Genomic DNA, 14455 nt, shown 5'->3' on the forward strand with positions numbered 1-14455 from the left:
ATTCCTAGATGTATATAATAATCCTGCTATATAACTGCTAGATTTGTCATATTTCCTATGTTACAAGGCTGGCAGGCCCTCCAAACTCACAGCGCGTGCCGGGTTTTGCCTAGCGCTGGTACTGAGAAAGTTTCAGAACATTCTGAGGTAAGGACTTTGATGAACAGAGGCGCCAGCAGAATAAAAACAATAATTAAACGTTTTAAAATATGCTGGGGAGGCAGTGGTGGACTTACCTCTGAAAGCAGACTAGACTACTTGTCTGACATAAACAAACACTTTATTAGTACCCCAATAGATGCAATGCGTTTCACAGCACCAAGCCCGCTTCATCAGGCAATAAAACAAGGGACAAAACAGTAGCTCTCAGGTAGCACGTATAGGCGCTATACGTGCTACCTGAGAGCTACTGTTTTGTCCCGTTTTATGCCCGATGAAGCGGGCTTGGTCCTGCGAAACGCGCTGCATCTATTGGGGTACTAATAAAGTGTTTATTTATGTCAGACAAGTAGTCTAGTCTGCTTTCGGAGGTAAGTCCACCACTGCCTCCCCAGCATATTTTAAAACGTTTAATTATTGTTTTTATTCTGCTGGCACCTCTGTTCATCAAAGTCATTATAGTGTCCACCCTTGGTGGAAGGGGGACCCACCCCTACCTTTCGTCTATCTACAGAGAGCGACTGCTTAACCCTGAGTGAGGACAGGTCTAATCTCCTCACCTGCATACACAGTGGTTGCCTCAGCGGTAACCCTTGTTTGTGAGTATAACCTTCTCACATTACATTATTCACTATTGTCCTGAGCATACTACACCATATTGGGCTCTCGGTGTCTTTTTCTTATTCTGAGGTAAGGGCTGTCAGTTAGTCAGTTCGAAAGTGCCCCGGTGATACCACAGGGGTCCTACCACTCATGTTTGGTATTGGGGTGCTGGGTAAATCGAGACAGATCTGAAAATGTTAGTAAATCTGCCCTGACCTGTACGATTCTGTGAGATAGAACCCATATACGGTTAGATATGATTTTTGGTCCCCAGCAGAAGGGGAGGACTCATCTCAAGTTCTAAGGGGGTGTGTGGCTCCCACCCTCACTCCCTCCTACTGGATCAGGGGTATAAGAATGGCAGAGGACCCAAAATCAATGTCCTCCACTTTGAACATCATCCTGATTACATCCTTGCCTGTGGCAGGTGCAGCACTATGTAGTGCCTTGTGCGCTGTGGCATTAGAAGAATTATGCAATCTCTGTCTCTTTAGTCTAAGCAGACTGTCTATTACTCTGTAATTCCTCTAACACCGTTCTATGGAAGCAGTAGGTTTAACCACTTAACGACCGCCCCCAGCCGATGGGCGGCGGCAAAGTCCGGGCCCAAACGACCGCAATACGCCCATCGGCGGGGGCGGCATCAGCGGTGGCTGTGCGGCGATCGCGTCATCAATGACGCGATCGCCGCCGGCAATAGGCTCCGCCCACTCTGCACGGAAACCCGCCGGCCAATTAGCAGCGCCGGCGGGTTTCAAATGCGGCGATCCGGCCAATCAGAGGAGTATAATACACTTTGTTATTGTAACAAAGTGTATTATACTGGCTGCCTCCTCCGCTGATGGTCACTCGTCGTGCGACCATCAGAGAGGACGGCAGCCATTAGCTAGGTGAAAGCAAAACACACTTTGCCCCACACAGACCCCCCGATCGCCCACCCCAGCCCTCAGAACCCCCCCTGACCACCCCAGCACACCAGCATCTGCACCCCACCACCCACCTAAAAACCCATCAATCACTCCCTGTCACTATCTAGGGACGCTATCCCCTAGGTTAGGTCCCTAACTGCCTCCTAGGGTCCCCTGATCACCCCCCCTACCCTCAGATCCCCCCCAGACCCCCCTCCCAGACCACCCCCCTGTATGCTGTATACAGCTATATAGCTGTCTTACCCACTGATCACCTGTCTATCACCCATCTATCACCTGTCTATCACCCCTTGTCACCACCACCCATCAGCGCAGACCCTAAACTGTCCCTTGGGGGCACCTGATCACCCACCCAGACCCTCAGATTGCCCTCAGACCCCCCCCTCCTGATAACCTCCCCAGTGCATTGTTTACATCTATTCTCCCCTGTAATCCCTCACTGATCTCCTATCGTCACCCCCTGTGTCTGCCACCCACCAGATCAGGACCCAGTCTGCCCCGGGCACCTAATCAACCCCCCACACCCTTAGATCGCCCTCAGCCCCCCCCCCCCCCAATCACCTTCCCAGTGCATTGTATTTGATTGTGCTGCAATTGTATTTGATTGTGCTGACATTCAATTTCATTGTGCTGACATTCAATTTCATTGTGCTGTAATTGTATTTGATTGTCCCGTGATTTTTTTGATTGTCCCGTGATTGCCCTTTGATTGGCCTGTGATCGTCTTTGATTGTCCCGTGATCGGCTTTGATTGTCCCGTGATCGGCTTTGATTGTCCCGTGATCGGCTTTGATTGCCCTGTGATTGGCTTTGATTGTGTCGTGATTGGTTTGATTGCCCTGTGATTGGCCTGTGATTGGCCTGTGATTTGCTTTGATTGGCCTGTGATCGGCTTTGATTGTGTCGTGATTGGTTTGATTGCCCTGTGATTGACTTTGATTGTCCCGGGAATTGAGTGCCCTGTGATTGGCCTGCGATTGCCCTGTGATTGCCTTTGATTGTCCTGTGATTGTTTCTGATTGCCTCCGATTCCCCACTCGCCACCACCCCCCTGTCACTATCCAAGTGATCTAAAAACAGTGAAAACTGTCACTTTTTTAGTATCACTAGTGTTAGCAGTTAGGCCAGTTAGCTAGGCCCCTTTGTAAGTGTCAGTTAGTGCTCAGCCCACTGCACCACAGTCACTAATTAGCGTCATCACTGTCGCTAATCAACATTGGTACTATATAGTATCTGTAAGTGATCATTACTGATCGCAGTCAGATCTATTAGGGTCACTAGGATCCACAAAAAAAAACCGCAGTGTTTGCCCGATCAGGCCTGATCGTTCGCCTGCACTTGCGTTCAGCCCGCCCCACCGCAGTGACAGAATTTTTTTTTCTGATCACTGCAAAAAACACTGTACAATAGCTGTGGCACTGTAAACCTCAGTTTTGATTTATTTTTTTTATCAAAACTCAGTGAGCACAGCTTTCTACCTCTCAAATACTCCCTTTTGCTAGGTAGGTGCTCTTTTTTCTGCGTAGTCTCAGAGGAATACCCCCTAAATTTAGCAGCCCACCATGGCAAGAAAGGGGTATTCCGATGATGAGGTTCTCAGGTACATGGCCCAGTCGGATGAGGACGATTGGGACGCCTCATTCGACGAATCTTCCGGGTCAGAGTTTGAACCTGAATTGAGCAGTGGCTCACTGACCGATAGTGATGACGAGGTTGAGGTCCCGGCTAAAGCCAGGCGTACCACACCCCATGTTGTTGGACCGCAGGTGGCGCAGGATCAGCCTCAAGGGCAGCAGAGTGGTGTTCGTGCTGGTCTGAGATTTCATAGTGGGGCAGGCACCAGCAGCACAACATCTCCTGGACCTAGCACCAGTACTTCCGTAGACCCTGGTGAAGTGGCGAGCACCAGCATGGAAGTTGAAACTGGTTCGGTGGCACGTGCAGTAAGATCCCAGTCGCAGCCACCAAGAAGACGGGCCCGTACTACCCCTAATTTACCAGAGGTGCTGGCAAACCCAAATTGGCAATCCCCTGATTCCGCCGCACCCGTACTTCCCCCTTTCACCGCCCAGTCTGGAGTCCAGGTGGAGACAGATAATCTAGGATCGGCCCTAGACTTTTTCTATCTGTTCTTCACCCAGGATCTCTTGGACTTAATTGTGGCAGAGACCAACCGTAAGGCCACACAATATATAACCGCCAATCAAGAAAAGTACCTTGCCCAGCCTTTTCGGTGGAAACCAGTCCAAGTTTCCGAAATGAAAATTTTTTTGGGCCTTCTCCTTCACACGGGACTAGTAAAGCAGAATGTGTTGCGGTCTTATTGGTCTACGGACCCAGCACATCATGTTCCCCTGTACTCTGCTGCCATGTCCAGGACACGATTTGAGAACATCCTGAGCTTCCTGCACTTCAATGACAACGAAACCTGTCATCGAAGTGACCACCCTGCTTTTGACCGGCTCCACAAAATTCGACCCCTCATAGACCACCTGTCATCCAGATTTGCAGATGCTTATACCCCTGACCAGGACATCTGCGTAGACGAGTCCCTCATACGCTTTACCGGGCGCCTTCGCATCAAACAGTACATCCCAAACAAGCGCGCCCGGTATGGGGTGAAACTGTATAAGCTCTGTGAAAGGGCCACAGGCTATACATCTTATTTTAGGGTCTATGAGGGAAAAGACTCAAAATTGGAGCCGGTCGGATGCCCTGACTACCTGGGGAGCAGTGGAAAGGTTGTGTGGGACTTGGTGTCACCCTTGTTCCAGAAGGGGTACCATCTTTTTGTGGACAATTATTACACAAGTGTGGCCCTCTTTCAGCACTTAAAAATAGAAAAAATCCGATGCTGTGGCACCGTGCGGCCTAGTCGCCGGGGCTTCCCCCAACGGCTCATTACCACCAAACTTCAACGGGGGCAGAGGGCCGCCTTGTGTGCTGACGACCTGCTCGCGGTGAAATGGAAGGACAAGAGGGAGGTTTACTTCCTGTCCACCATTCACGCAGACACGACAGTTGAAATTCAACGGCGAACTAAGGTCATTGAAAAACCCCTTGTCGTCCACGAGTATAATACTAACATGGGAGGGGTGGACTTCAATGACCAGAGGTTAGCGTCCTATTTAGTTGCCCGAAAAACAAGACGCTGGTATAAAAAAGTGTCTTTTTACCTCATTCAATTGGCAATTTACAACAGCTTTGTTCTCTACAGTAAGGCTGGGAGAACTGGCTCGTTTATTCAATTTAATAAACAGATCGTGATGGAACTCCTGTATCCAGGAGGTGCCGTGGCCCAACCCCAAGATGCAACTAGCCGGCTACATGGAAGGCATTACGCCTATCCAATTCCGACTACCCCAGGTCAACGAATCCGAAGAAAACGCTGTCGTGTCTGCAGCAGGGCTGGAATAAGGCGTGACACCACTGTTTATTGTCCCACCTGTCCTGACCAGCCTGGCCTATGCCTAGGGGAGTGTTTTGAGAGGTACCACGAGCAGGTACACTATTAGAGAATAGGGAACTCCACACACAGCGGTAGGCACACAAGGGTCTCTCAGTGCTATTTCACACTGCTGCGATGCGTTAGGGCAAAATGCCTAGCAAAAGTCACACTTTGCGGTCCCCCCCTACGCCGGAAGTGCTTGACTTAACGCTAGTGCATGCCTACGTTACTGCGTGGCTTCTGTGGCAATATCGATCGGTGCGGAAGTCATGTTAGTCTATGGCGACGCAGTTCATTACTAGGCCGAATGCTACTCTTGTGGTATTGCCTGAAGGTCTGTTTTGGACGATACGGTGCGGCGGGCTCGACCCACCGGATATGTCAATATGCAGTGTGAAACCAAACATCGGGTTTCCAGAGACCCTAATACACAGGGCTGCCAGAAACCTCTCCTTTCACTTGGGACAAATTGCGTAATGTATTTCGCCACAACTCTGTGCGATTTGCACTTCGCACATTGTTCCATGGGGGAGGAGAGGTTTGTCCTCGGGAGGTAAGTTAAAAAAAAACAAAAAACAGGTAAGCAAAGAAGTTAATGTTTGGTTTGCAATGTTAAGTTTTTTATTAAAAAAGTTCAAAGGTTATTAATGTTAATGAAGTAATTGCTTTGCTGCTTGCTTGTTTTTTGGGGTTTTTTTTCTCTTTTTCCATCCAATAACCTTCCAGGTGGACCGAGCGAACGACTAACCAGCTGCAGTACTGATGGTGCATCCTGACAGAACGTTGCGCGTCTGTCAGCTTACACACAAGTCGGTGCATGCAGCGCTGCAGGACGAGATTTCTCCTCCGCAGTCAAAAAGATACGTTTGCCGAGGCATATGGGCCGAGGCGTGGTGTTGGGGATTCATATGCTTTGGCAAACACTTTGTATCAAAAAAGAACTCTGGCAATGATTTGTTCATCCACATCGATCGGTGTGAATGGATAAATCAGGTTTGCCAGGGCATACGAGCTGGTGGGTTTGGATTTTTGGGGCGGCAGCTCCTATGTCCTGGCAGACGCCTTCCCCTCCTTTTTGTATTGTTTTGTCTTTTTTTCTATCCAGACCGACCAATCAGCTGCAGCACTGATGGTGCATCCTGACAGAACATTGCGCGCCTGTCAGCTTACACACAAGTCGGTGCATGTAGCGCTGCAGGACGAGATTTCTCCTCCGCAGTCAAAAAGATACGTTTGCCGAGGCATATGGGCCGAGGAGTGGTGTTGGGGATTCATATGCTTTGGCAAACACTTTGTATCAAAAAAGAACTCTGGCAATGATTTGTTCATCCACATCGATCAGTGTGAATGGATAAATCAGGTTTGCCAGGGCATACGAGCTGGTGGGTTTGGATTTTTGGGGCGGCAGCTCCTATGTCCTGGCAGACGCCTTCCTCCTCTTTTTTTTTTTTCAAAATTTTTTGGCATCCACATTGATTGATTGTTTGACGTTCATTTTTCCTTTCAGCCCACAGTGCATTACCCTTATGCCCAATATAAGGAGTATAGCAGAAACTCCTAATACTGGCCATACATGTAATGATTGCAGAGACCCTAAAATGCCAGGACAGACCCCACGAATGATGCCATTTTGGAAAGAGGACACCCCAAAGTATTCCGTGAGGTGCATGGTGAGTTCATAGAATGTTTTATTTTTTGTCACAAGTTAGCAGAAATTGTGGTTTTGTGTTTTTGTTTTTTTTTTCACAAAATGTCATTTTCCGCTAACTTGTGACAAAAAATAAAATTTTCTATGAACTCACCATGGCCCTCATGGAATACCTTAGCGTGTATTCTTTCCAAAATGGGGTCATTTGTGGGGTTTGTTAACTGTCCTGGCAAGTGGGCGGGGTGCTAAATTTTGAGCACCCCTGTAAAGCCTAAAGGTACTCATTGGACTCTGGGCCCCTTAGCGCAGTTAGGGTGCAAAAAAGTGCCACACATGTGGTATCGCCGTACTCGGGAGAAGTAGTATAATGTGTTTTGGGGTGTATTTTTACACATACCTATGCTGGGTGGGAGAAATACCTCTGTAAATGACAATCTTTTGATTTTTTTACACACAATTGTCCATTTACAGAGTTATTTCTCCCACCCAGCATGGGTATGTGTAAAAATACACCCCAAAACACATTGTACTACTTCTCCCGAGTACGGCGATACCACATGTGTGGCACTTTTTTGCACCCTAACTGCGCTAAAGGGCCCAAAGTCCAATGAGTACCTTTAGGATTTCACAGGTCATTTTGCGGAATTTGATTTCCAGACTACTCCTCACGGTTTAGGGCCCCTAAAATGCCAGGGCAGTATAGGAACCCCACAAATGACCCCATTTTAGAAAGAAGACACCCCAAGGTATTCAGTTAGGAGTATGGGGAATTCATAGAAGATTTTATTTTTTTGTCACAAGTTAGCAGAAATTGATTTTAATTGTTTTTTTCCACAAAGTGTCATGTTCCGCTAACTTGTGACAAAAAATAAAATCTTCTATGAACTCACCATACTCCTAACGGAATACCTTGGGGTGTCTTCTTTCTAAAATGGGGTCATTTGTGGGGTTCCTATACTGCCCTGGCATTCTAGGGGCCCTAAACCGTGAGGAGTAGTCTTGAAACCAAATGTCGCAAAATGACCTGTGAAATCCTAAAGGTACTCATTGGACTTTGGGCCCTTTAGCGCAGTTAGGGTGCAAAAAAGTGCCACACATGTGGTATTGCCGTACTCGGGAGAAGTAGTATAATGTGTTTTGTGGTGTATTTTTACACATACCCATGCTGGGTGGGAGAAATACCTCTGTAAATGACAATCTTTTGATTTTTTTACACACGATTGTCCATTTACAGAGTTATTTCTCCCACCCAGCATGGGTATGTGTAAAAATACACCCCAAAACACATTATACTACTTCTCCCGAGTACGGCAATACCACATGTGTGGCACTTTTTTGCACCCTAATTGCGCTAAAGGGCCCAAAGTCCAATGAGTACCTTTAGGATTTCACAGGTCATTTTGCGGAATTTGATTTCCAGACTACTCCTCACGGTTTAGGGCCCCTAAAATGCCAGGGCAGTATAGGAACCCCACAAATGACCCCATTTTAGAAAGAAGACACCCCAAGGTATTCAGTTAGGAGTATGGGGAATTCATAGAAGATTTTATTTTTTTGTCACAAGTTAGCAGAAATTGATTTTAATGGTTTTTTTCCACAAAGTGTCATGTTCCGCTAACTTGTGACAAAAAATAAAATCTTCTATGAACTCACCATACTCCTAACGGAATACCTTGGGGTGTCTTCTTTCTAAAATGGGGTCATTTGTGGGGTTCCTATACTGCCCTGGCATTCTAGGGGCCCTAAACCGTGAGGAGTAGTCTTGAAACCAAATGTCGCAAAATGACCTGTGAAATCCTAAAGGTACTCATTGGACTTTGGGCCCTTTAGCGCAGTTAGGGTGCAAAAAAGTGCCACACATGTGGTATTGCCGTACTCGGGAGAAGTAGTATAATGTGTTTTGTGGTGTATTTTTACACATACCCATGCTGGGTGGGAGAAATACCTCTGTAAATGACAATCTTTTGATTTTTTTACACACGATTGTCCATTTACAGAGTTATTTCTCCCACCCAGCATGGGTATGTGTAAAAATACACCCCAAAACACATTATACTACTTCTCCCGAGTACGGCAATACCACATGTGTGGCACTTTTTTGCACCCTAACTGCGCTAAAGGGCCCAAAGTCCAATGAGTACCTTTAGGATTTCACAGGTCATTTTGCGGAATTTGATTTCCAGACTACTCCTCGCGGTTTAGGGCCCCTAAAATGCCAGGGCAGTATAGGAACCCCACAAATGACCCCATTTTAGAAAGAAGACACCCCAAGGTATTCAGTTAGGAGTATGGGAAGTTCATAGAAGATTTTATTTTTTTGTCACAAGTTAGCGGAAATTGATTTTAATTGTTTTTTCCCACAAAGTGTCATGTTCCGCTAACTTGTGACAAAAAATAAAATCTTCTATGAACTCACCATACTCCTAACGGAATACCTTGGGGTGTCTTCTTTCTAAAATGGGGTCATTTGTGGGGTTCCTATACTGCCCTGGCATTTTAGGGGCCCTAAACCGTGAGGAGTAGTCTTGAAACCAAATGTCGCAAAATGACCTGTGAAATCCTAAAGGTACTCATTGGACTTTGGGCCCTTTAGCGCAGTTAGGGTGCAAAAAAGTGCCACACATGTGGTATCGCCGTACTCGGGAGAAGTAGTATAATGTGTTTTGTGGTGTATTTTTACACATACCCATGCTGGGTGGGAGAAATAACTCTGTAAATGGACAATTGTGTGTAAAAAAAATTAAAAAAATTTTCATTTACAGAGATATTTCTCCCACCCAGCATGGGTATGTGTAAAAATACACATCAAAACACATTATACTACTTCTCCTGAGTACGGCAATACCACATGTGTGGCACTTTTTTGCAGCCTAACTGCGCTAAGGGGTCCAAAGTCCAATGAGCACCTTTAGGCTTTACAGGGGTGCTTACAATTTAGCACCCCCAAAATGTCAGGACAGTTAACACACCCCACAAATGACCCCATTTTGAAAAGTAGACCCTTCAAGGTATTCAGAGAGGGGCATGGTGAGTCCGTGGCAGATTTCATTTTTTTTTGTCGCAAGTTAGAAGAAATGGAAACTTTTTTTTTTTTTAGTCACAAAATGTCATTTTCCGCTTACTTGTGACAAAAAATAATATCTTCTATGAACTCACTATGCCTCTCAGTGAATACTTTGGGATGTCTTCTTTCCAAAATGGGGTCATTTGGGGGGTATTTATACTATCCTGGAATTCTAGCCCCTCATGAAACATGACAGGGGGTCAGAAAAGTCATAGATGCTTGAAAATGGGAAAATTCACTTTTTGCACCATAGTTTGTAAACGCTATAACTTTTACCCAAACCAATAAATATACACTGAATGGGTTTTTTTTTATCCAAAACATGTTTGTCCACATTTTTCGCGCTGTATGTATACAGAAATTTTACTTTATTTGAAAAATGTCAGCACAGAAAGTGAAAAAAATCATTTTTTTGCCAAAATTCATGTCTTTTTTGATGAATATAATAAAAAGTAAAAATCGCAGGAGCAATCAAATAGCAGCAAAAGAAAGCTTTATTAGTGACAAGAAAAGGAGGTAAAATTCATTTAGGTGGTAGGTTGTATGAGCGAGCAATAAACCGTGAAAGCTGCAGTGGTCTGAATGGAGAAAAAGGCTCTGGTCCTTAAGGGGCGAAAAGACTGTGGTCCTGAAGTGGTTAAAGAGCACACCAAATACATTAGAATAACTTCTTTAATAACTTCAACTTTTCTTCATATAACACTGCAACATGTGCAGCCATGTACAAATTGTGGAGGATAAAAATAAATAAATAAATCACAAAAGGTGGTTTAACAGTTCAATCTTGTCAGATAACATAAGATTGTCAGATAACATAAGATGGTGGATGTATTTGACTCTCTGTGCTTGAATCTGTACTCTGGAGCTGATTGGATCTATACTCTGATGATGAATCTGCATTTGATCTTGTATTTGTGCTCTGAATTTGATATTCAACTTGTATTTGATATTCAACTTGTATTTGAATTTGCATGTGTTATTCGATTTGATTTGCATTTGAATGTGGTGGAACTGCAAGTAAACACATAACAACAGATTCACTATATAGGCCTACTTACTCTTACACTATTAAACAATAAGGGAACATAGATAAGTGTATTAAATACCTATTTGGCCTTCTGTACTTCCATAAAACTTCTCTGGAACTCTGGTCTCTTCTCTCTCTGATGAGCAATGACTCTAGAATGATCTAGCTAGGGGGTTTCCCACACAGGTTCAGTGTGTAACTAGCTAGGATTGGTTGAGGCTCTGGTGCAGTGTGAGGCTGGCTGTGATTGGCTAACCTATGTCATGACTCTTAAAGGCATATTTCCCCCTGCTGCCTTTGATAACACAATGCATATATATTCTGTTATATAACATTCAGAAACGTACATTTCAGCAATAACTCTGCTGTTTGGCTTAAACTTATGAACATGTGAACTGTACTGAGGTTACTGGCAGGTTTTGGTGTATATTTATATAAACTATAATGGCAACCTAGGACAGGTCTTAGCTGGCCAGCTACATTGCCAGCTTGAGGACATGCTGGCATCTGGCTTGTTTGGACTTTTGACACTAAGCCCTCCACTGTACAAAGCAGAAGGACAGAACAGGCACTGCAGTAATGGTGGCGTTATAGCGTTGTTAGTTGCAAACATGCAGAGATAGCAAGCAGGGTAGTTTAATATTTGATATTGCGTGCTCAAGCTCAAACAGAAAACAGGTAGCAATTAGATTTAAGGTTAGAAGAGAGTAAGCTGGCACTTGCATATTCTAATCATATAAAATAGCTTTATTTCATCCGGCTAATAACATTTAAAAGCTGCATGGATCAATAGCATTGAATTTTTCTTGCCTACCCTGGCTCTGATGGCTGTGGGGTGAGGTGAGGTGGGGGGCAGTGGTGCTGCCTAACGAACGTTTCGCTCATTGAGCGTCTTCTGAGGCTTCTGCGCACGCCTCTCTTTGAAGCCCTCCACTCTGCAACCAAGGACTTAGCATTTCTTTCCCAGAAAGGACATATTTCCATGAAAATAGGGATTTTCTCCTTCCTTTTATTTTCATACTGGCAATTAATGTTTCTATAATTGTTGATTTTAATGATTTTCTGTATATATTATTTATATTACATTTAATAAACGACGCTAACGTCATTTGTTTATTCAGCTACCCTGCTATTCAGCCGCACAAACTGAACCCTGACTTCTGAAGAGTTGCTACTATTGTTGCTAGCTAGACAGAATAGAGCGTGTTTCACCGTTTTATTTGCAGGTCTAAAATCAGCCAGTCAGTGGGCTCCTCTGTCCCATGGTAACAGAGGTGGTGGCAGTTATACCCTGAAATAGTGTGTAATTTGTAATTACTGTAACTCACAGGCTCCCTTCTAGTCGGTCTGCGGCCAAATTCCCAGCGGTTTCTGCGCACCGATTGCAACCACAGCTTGCATGGTTTGTGTGCTGAAACAGATTGGAAGGTATTGTGCGGTCCGGCCACTAGGGGCCCTGTGACATCATCTGCTGCAGTGAGGTCATCCTGCTGGAAGGGACCTAACCTTTATTTTAAACTACCAGCAAACAACATGTAAACGTCTGTTTGACCTGGGAGAAGCTAGTCATTAAAGTAATAGAAGGGGTGCAGCATGGGACATGCACACCCTTTCAGGTATTTTACAATAGAAAGGTAATTATACAGTCTTATTTATAAAGCACCAACATATTACGCAGCACTGGACATTGGTTAAGGTTACAGACAATGTTTAGGGGTAATGTACAGCAATAAGACAATACAGGAATACAATACATGCAAACCAGATCATGCAGCACAGTATGAGTACAAGGTAATGCTTAATCAGCCACTGGATGGGAGCAGTAAAGGTAAGCAGAGCTCTACCAGTATGCAGTCACTGCAGGTTAACTGGTAATGCGGGGGGAGAGGGAGTGGCTGTGGGGTACTAACCCATGGGTTAATAGCAGCTGCAGTTCCCCATCAGGTCTGCTGGGAGCGGAGATAAAGGATTGGTTAATTTGTATGTTTGAATATTACTGGTTGCTGCTGCCCTACTTTGGCTATATAAGTGTGAAATGCTGTGAAATCTGTTAGTCTGCATGCAGCAGAGCTTAAAAAAAGAAGGAGTGCTGCTCCGAAACTTGCATTCAAGCTATATGCCATTGGACAAATAAAAGAGCTTGAAGAATTTGAAGGTGCTGGGCTATATCCGGAGCAGTGCTTTTTGGTGCCGCCATAGACTATAATGGGAATCAGTCTATAGCAGCGCTCCGTGAGTAGAAGTTCCGTTAAAAAACACAACAATTCGGCCTCGAGCAATCGCTGGAAGGTGAATTATATCATTCCCCCACTATCCTTGGCGGCCTGGAGGGGGGGAATAGTAATTAACATGGCCCGGACTTGTGCAGAAGCAGGATCAGCCATATACAGGCTGTATCCTGCGCCCAAGTCTACCGGCGCCGATTTCAAATGTACAGGATCTTCTCAAAAAAATTAGCATAGTGATAAAGTTCATTATTTTCTGTAATGTACTGATAAACATTAGACTTTCATATATTTTACATTCAAATACACACAACTGAAGTAGTTCAAGCCTTTTATTGTTTTAATATTGATGATTTTGGCATACAGCTCATGAAAACCCAAATTTCCTATCTCAAAAAATTAGCAGATTTCATCCGACCAATAAAAGAAAAGGGTTTTTAAAACAAAAAAAGTCAACCTTCAAATAATTATGTTCAGTTATGCACTCAATACTTGGTCGGAAATCCTTTTGCAGAAATGACTGCTTCAATGCGGCGTGGCATGGAGGCAATCAGCCTGTGGCACTGCTCAGGTGTTATGGAGGCCCAGGATGCTTCGATAGCGGCCTTAAGCTCATCCAGAGTGTTGGGTCTTGCGTCTCTCAACTTTCTCTTCACAATATCCCACAGACTCTCTATGGGGTTCAGGTCAGGAGAGTTGGCAGGCCAATTGAGCACAGTAAAACCATGGTCAGTAAACCATTTACCAGTGGTTTTGGCACTGTGAGCAGGTGCCAGGTCATGCTGAAAAATGAAATCATCTCCACAAAGCTTTTCAGCAGATGGAAGCATGAAGTGCTCCAAAATCTCCTGATAGCTAGCTGCATTGACCCTGCCCTTGATAAAACACAGTGGAACAACACCAGCAGCTGACATGGCACCCCAGACCATCACTGACTGTGGGTACTTGACATTGGACTTCAGGCATTTTGGCATTTCCCTCTCCCCAGTCTTCCTCCAGACTCTGGCATCTTGATTTCCGAATGACATGTAAAAGTTGCTTTCATCCGAAAAAAGTACTTTGGACCACTGAGCAACAGTCCAGTGCTGCTTCTCTGTAGCCATGGTCAGGCGCTTCTGCCGCTGTTTCTGGTTCAAAAGTGGGTTCATGCTTCCATCTACTGAAAAGCTTTATGGAGATGAAGATTTCATTTTTCAGCACGACCTGGCACCTGCTCAGTGCCAAAACCACTGGTAAATGGTTTACTGACTGTCACGGAACAGCCGTGAGAAACGAGAACACAATCGCAATCGGTTTATTGCAACGATTGCCAGTGATGTGCTATATCTAGATTGGTTGTGTAGGAGCATCTG

At 45.0% G+C, this 14455-nt stretch overlaps 1 long non-coding RNA gene across 1 annotated transcript in view; it reads right to left on the reverse strand.

Annotated features, from left to right (window-relative positions):
* LOC137533918 (uncharacterized) overlaps positions 1-11036 on the reverse strand; it is a 35409-nt gene extending 24373 nt beyond the window's left edge. Inside the window, exon 1 of the long non-coding RNA XR_011024248.1 lies at positions 10958-11036. This is a non-coding gene — a long non-coding RNA (uncharacterized lncRNA). The remainder of the gene's footprint in view (positions 1-10957) is intronic.
* Between the last annotated feature and the right edge of the window lie 3419 nt (positions 11037-14455).

The sequence above is a fragment of the Hyperolius riggenbachi genome, chromosome 10, assembly GCF_040937935.1.
Source record: "Hyperolius riggenbachi isolate aHypRig1 chromosome 10, aHypRig1.pri, whole genome shotgun sequence".
Taxonomy (NCBI): domain Eukaryota; kingdom Metazoa; phylum Chordata; class Amphibia; order Anura; family Hyperoliidae; genus Hyperolius; species Hyperolius riggenbachi.